General features: G+C 50.5%; 1 pseudogene; it reads right to left on the reverse strand.

The window, feature by feature from the left end:
* Positions 1-683: 683 nt before the first annotated feature.
* On the reverse strand, positions 684-5,663 carry LOC142403470 (olfactory receptor 10AG1-like; annotated as a pseudogene).
* Positions 5,664-6,513: the final 850 nt, after the last annotated feature.

Below are 6,513 nucleotides of genomic sequence, written 5' to 3' on the forward strand. Positions count from 1 at the left end.
TGAACAACCCCTACTCTCTCAGCCTTTCCTCATAGCAGAGGTGTTCAAGCCCTCTGATCATTTCTGTGGCCATCCTCCGGACCCGCTCCAACAGGTCCATGTCTTTCCTGTGCTGAGGGCTCCAGAGCTGGACGCAGTACTCCAGGTCAGGTCTCACCGGAGCAGAGTAGAGGGGCAGAATCACCTCCCTCAACCTGCTGGCCACGCTTCTTTTGATGCAGCCTAGGATATGGGTGGCCTTCTGGGCTGCGCGAGCACATTGCTGGCTCATGTCCAGCTTTTCATCCACCGGTACCCCCAAGTCCTTCTCTGAAGGGCAGTTTTCAATCCCTTCATCCCCCATCCTGTACGGAGAGTGGGGGTTGCCCAGGCCCAGGTGCAGGACCCTCATGAGGTTCACATGAGCCCATTTCTCAAGCTTGTCCACGTCCCTCTGGATGGCATCCCACCCCACGGGCATGTCAACCACACCACTCAGCTTGGTATCAGGTGCAAACTTGCTGAGGGTGCACTCAATCCCACTGTCTATGTCATTGATGAAGATATTAAACAGTAGTGGTCCCACTACGGACCCCTGAGGGACACCACTTGTCATCGGTCTCCGTCTGGACATTGAGCTGTTGACCACTATGCTCTGGACGTGACCATCCAACCAATTCCTCACCCACCAAACAGTCCACCCATCAAATCCATTTGTCGGTGTCTACAGAATGCCTTGAATGTCGATTTAAGTAGACGACTGTGGCTGAGCCTTAGAAGAGCGTCACCACCCCGAGGTGTGAAGAGCAGGTGGAAAAGGCTTGGTGTCTGCCCTTAACTGAAGGTATTTTCAGAACTGGCCTGATACTTTTAATGTAAGAAAGAACTATTAAGGAGAAGGGAAGGATTGCAAATAGCAGGATGATGGTGTACAGCATCACTTGGTTCCAGGAAGGGTCTGCACAGGCCAGTTCCAGCAGAGGGGGGACATCACAGAAAAAGTGATGAAGGTCATGGGATGCACAGAAGGGCAAAGTGAACACCTGGTCGGTCTGTCCTACTTGCACTTGCACTGCTACGTGGGGTACGTGGTACCCCACGACCCCACCACCAGGCTGATGCAGAGACCCCTGCTCATGATGAGGGTATAGTGCAGGGGGGCACATGTGGCTTTGTAGCGGTCATAGGCCAGGGCAGCCAGGAGAAGGCATTTGATGCTGCCCAACAAAACCAGGAGATCCTGCCATCTTGCATCAGGAAACCCACCAGCTTTTTTGGAAGAGTGACTGACGCATAGCAGATCTCCAGCAAGGACAAGCTCCGCAGGAAGAAATCCATGGGGCCGTGGAGGCTTGAGTCCACTGTGGTGAGTGCAATCAGGCTGTTCCATGTGAGGACCACGACGTAGATGAGCAGGAATACTGGAGAGCACAGGCCCTGCAGGCTGGAGGGGTCAGAAAAAGTCCCCGAAGAACGAATCCAGATCCAACGGTGTGATTCTCCGTGCCTTTTCTTCGGGGCATTTTCCCTATACAGAACGATCCACACAACAGGCTCTTAAGGATGCTGATGGCCCGTCCACCATCACACACGCTTCAAGCCTAGAGAAAGACTACTAACATCAGCATAAACATGATTGCAGGAGTAGGCGAGCTTGACCTGCAGACCATTCATCTGCATGACTCTTTGGAAATCTAACATGGGTTGCTTGCTGCAGCGAGGTTTGTAAAGAGAGGGGAGAACAGAATCCTTGAGCCTGAATGACTGGGGTTTGTCATGTAGATAAAAGAAACTTGACTTCCTTTTTTGGGGTTATTTGACTGAATAGAATCCCTGGGGATAGACGAGAAAAAAGGAAGAAAAGGGATGAATAGTAGCCCCTTTAAGAACAGCCTTGCTTATGTTCTTTGTCCAGATCTTGTAAGACCTGCATTTAATGTAAGACCATGAAGAAGAAATAGGTTGAAAAGGAGGGAAGGGATGCAAAAGGGGAAGACAAAGCAAGGCGAGGTTAGGCAAGGAGAGGCAATCAAAACAAAGCAAGGCAAGGCATGACTTGATTCTGAGGCCTTAGTGAGAGAGATTAATCCCAGCTCTCCTCACATGTAAGAGCTCATCCCCTGACGCTGTGTCCACACACAAAGATCCGGGAGAATATCTTTGATCCGAATCATTCATTTTTACATCATGATGAAGGGTGAATCCCATCAGAAGTAACACATCTGCCGATGAAACCACTGACACTGATGCATCTATGGGACATTTGAACTGCTTCCCAGTACCCTGCAAGCCCTCGCAGGAGCAGAGCAATGCTCTGGCTGCCTGGGGAATGGAGCCTTCCCTTTGCATTTCCCACCTTCCAGAGCATAAAGGCTTCTTGCTGGGCACACTTGAAGCATGGGAGCTACAAGCAAGCAGCACTGCAGTAGCAGGTTGCTTCTGATGAAGAAGAGACTCAGCTGAAAGATGTTTAAGAACCTCAGTTTGACAGATGGGGAAGGACTATCCTCTTCCAGGCAGAGGGCTGAGGATGCTGACTGTGTCTCTCCAGCTCTCGCTAACTCCCTTTGAGAAGTCTTCTTAAACTCTGATGTCTTAATGATGAGACCAGCAGGTCAGAAAACATGGGACAAAAGCATTTTGATTAGCCAAGTGAAAAATGCAGGGCAGTTTCCTCAAGAGAAAAATCTGAATTCACAAAAGCATGTCACCTTGTGAAAGTGTGCACCCCCCCGCCCCCCAACCTGCCCGTTGCCTCCCGTAACCCTGCTCAAGCGATAAGCACCAGTGGCAGTCGCAACGGATGCCTCTGGTCGTGATGGCTGCATCTGGCTCAAAGTGGACTCGGGAGACAGATAACACAATAGCCAAGGGCTATAGCCAAGGTCGGTAGGCAAATACGACTATGAGTCAATCATCTTAGCCCCATAAATATGGAGCAGCCCAAGAGCCCTTGGAGCTCTCCTGCACAACAGCAGGCTCCATGCCCAGATCTCCCCTTGAGCAGGGACGCCTCTCAAGGTTACTCCTCAGGAGGTTGAGAGATTCCTTGCTGCAACAGATCCTCGGGAAGTGACTAATAGCATGCTAAACTTTGCAATCTTAGCTAAGTGATATAAAGTACTGACTGTGCACATCTAATCCTTTAGACAGAAACCATTGACCAAGTCTGGGACTACAACTGGATCCAGCCGTACCTAGATCCTCTCTGAGGAGGGGTTTAGAAATAAAGGGGGTCTTTCTGAACCTCATGACTCAACAGGAGGGTCTCCCTGACAGTTTTGTCCTGTCTTCTATGCAGTAAATACTCAAGTGTACCTTGCCATCGAATGTTGTAAAACCACTCTCGCCTTTACCATTGAACCTTGTTAACTCACTGTTTTATATCAAGAAAGTATATTTTTGCTCTCTCTTAAGAATGAAGCGCATCACTCCATGTGCAACTATTGCTGGCAGATGGAGGGAGGTAATCCTTCACCTCCTGCCAGCACTGGTGAGGCCACATCTGGAGTGCTGTGGCCAGGGCTGGGCTTCCCAGTGCAGCAAAGTGGTTGATCTACTAAAGCAAGTCCAGCAAAGGGCCACAAAGCTGGCTTAAGGGACTGCAGCATCTTTCACAGGAGGAAAGGCTGAGAGATGTGGGACTCTTCAGTCTGCAAAAAAAAGAAGGCTTGGAGGCATCTTATTGATGCATATACAATTCCATCTGAACCCAAGAAAAGACTTTTTGACTGTGAAGCACTGGAACAGGTTGCCCAGAGAGGTTGTGGAGTGTCCATCCCTGGAGACATTCCAAACCCACCTAGACAACGTCCTGAGCAAGCTGCTCTAGTTGACCCTGCCTCAGCTGGGGGTTGAAGCAGATGATCTCCAGAGGCCCCCTCCAGTCTCAACCATTCTGTTATTCTGTGAGTGTAAAGGAGAAAAGTAAGACAGAAAGAAATGAACAACACATCGCCTTGTACTGCAAATATGGTGGGATCCCATGGGGAGTACAAGCTGGAGCAGGGGAGAAGTGTGAGGAGGAAAGAGTGGCAGAGCTGTTCTTTAGTGACTGTTAACCCCCTCTTCACCATCCCCCCTGCTCCTCTTGGGGCTGGGGTCGTTAGATGAATTGGGACCAATGGAGTAATTTCAGCAATAGAGCAATTTCTGGGGGGAGAAAGTGTGAGGAGAATGGTCTTTAATGTTCTTGTCATTGTTTCTCACAATGCAAGCCTTATTGAATTGGCAAGAAATTAAATTGATCCTCTGCAAGTCAACACGTCTTTGCCAGTGACAGTAATTGGTAACTGATCTCCTTTACTTTATCTTGACCCATGAGCTTTTCCGATTTATTTTCTCCCTTTGTCCTATTGGGGTTGTCTGACAGCCGGGTGTCTGGCTGGCTGCTGGCCACGGTTAATCCATCACAGGATGGCATCTGGACTGCTTCGTCCACTTTGGAGCTCCCCAGCACAAGAAAGACCCTGACAGACTGGAGCAAGTCCTGCAGAGGCCAGAAAAACAGTGGAGACCTGGAGCACATTATGGACAAGGAGATGCTGAGAGGGATGCATTTTTGAGAAATTCCTCAGAATAAACACTGGAGCAAGGACCCAGGCCAGTTGCTGCAATCTCAATCAATGGACTTTTTCAATATTTGTTGAGAAAAGCCATAAGCACCTGATGTACCTGGAGCTGTCTGAGAAAAGGCTTGGCTGAGAGACCAGCAGTGGCAAGAGTTATGGGACTTGTGTATAATAAATGTCAGTAGCAAACTGGTTCCCTTTTTATTAATACTGGTTGTGCAGTTGGGTATCACTGAGCCCAGGAGGAGGACAGAGGTGACCATGCAGCAAAGGTCACTCCTCAGGGCTGGGGTGTGCAGCCAGACATGGAAATGGCTAAAGTGTGGGACTCATCTGGGACAGTTTTCCGAGGGCAACTTCCCTGAGGTGTCCAGGGAACATGGCACAGACTGGGCCCCCCTCTTTGGCACCTTTGGTACCTTGCTTCCTTCACCATGACACCTGACTCTGCTCTGTGAGCACCCTGCTGGGTACCCCCACCCTGCACACTCTCACACCTTAGCTCTACATTGGCCTTTTTTTCCTCTCCTGGGCTCCTTTGAGCCCAGCCCAGCCTCTCCCCAGCTCCCCCCACCTCCCCTGCACTCTACAACAGCCCAGCCCAGCCCAGTCCTGACCACTGGGGCAGCTCCGTGTAGGCTGGCCGTACGGCAAGTGCTACCACAGGGTGCTGCAGAGCTCTGGCCATTCAACCACAGCCCCAGCCCCTCTGAAGGGCACAGCATCTCCTGGGAGGCAGAGAAGGGTCTCATCCTGCCCATCAGCCCCAGGGATGCTGCTTGCAATAACGACACAAGCAAACAGAGGCCAGTCACTCCCAGGCTCTCCTGCAGCCATATTGTAGCTGATCCTCAACACCAACTGCATTTGACCTCTTCTCTACCCCCACCAGCCCCACTACCCAGGACAGCACGAGAGCCCTGGGCCTCCTCATGAAGCTCCCGCATCTCTCCAGTCTCCCTCCCCTGTGCATGCTGGGTCCCCACTGTCTCCCACGGAACTGCAGAGTCCTTCTTTTCGGATACATCAATTCAGTGGTTTACTTTTGGGGAACTTCACCTTTGAGGGTGTTTCAGCTTCTGAGTCTTCAGTCACTCCCAGCCCTGGGCACATTGCGAGTCCCCATCCTCTCCTGAACCCTCCAAATTCATTTTTGAGACAGACTACTATATGCCATCAGTCCTGTCATATGTGAAGCAGCCTGAGGAGGTAATTGGGAGCCCATGCACCATCTCCACTGCCACTGGACATCAACAAGAGAGCTTGTAAAACCAGAACTTTCAGTCCAATGGAACCCAATGGTACCATGAGCTTAACCCCAATCACAGGGAGAACACAAGGAAAAAAACCTCCTTAAGACACCAATTCCTTGGACATTTTGTTGGCAGCACCTTTGGAGGAAGTGCCCAGCCTTCAAGCACTGCACATGGGAGATGCCTTTTTATTGAAGATGCCTTTTTATTGCATTTGGACAGGCCACATCTGACATGGTGTTGTGCCAGGGTTAGACTCAACTAGATCAAACCTCAAGACAGAGAGGATAAGCCCAGCAAATTATCTTTAAGTAGGATGATCACAAGGGAAAAAAAGCAGACTCGTGGCCTAAGACACTCTGGGAAATGTGCAGAGAAAGAGAAGCAAGTTATTGTTGTTGAAACATCACCCCTTGGGCCAGTTTCCATAGGGCATCCTTGAGCTCCTGGTTCCTCATGCTGTAGATGAGAGGGTTCACTGCTGGAGGCACCACCGAGTACAGAAATGACACCACCAGGTCCAGGGATGGGGAGGAGATGGAGGAGGGCTTCAGGTGGGCGAAGATGCCAGTGCTGACATACAGGGAGACCACAGCCAGGTGAGGGAGGCACGTGGAAAAGGCTTTGTGCCGTCCCTGCTCAGAGGGGATCCTCAGCACAGCCCTGAAGATCTGCACATAGGACAGCACAATGAACACAAAACACGCAAA

This window comes from Mycteria americana, unplaced genomic scaffold (assembly GCF_035582795.1).
Source record: "Mycteria americana isolate JAX WOST 10 ecotype Jacksonville Zoo and Gardens unplaced genomic scaffold, USCA_MyAme_1.0 Scaffold_29, whole genome shotgun sequence".
Taxonomy (NCBI): Eukaryota; Metazoa; Chordata; class Aves; order Ciconiiformes; family Ciconiidae; genus Mycteria; species Mycteria americana.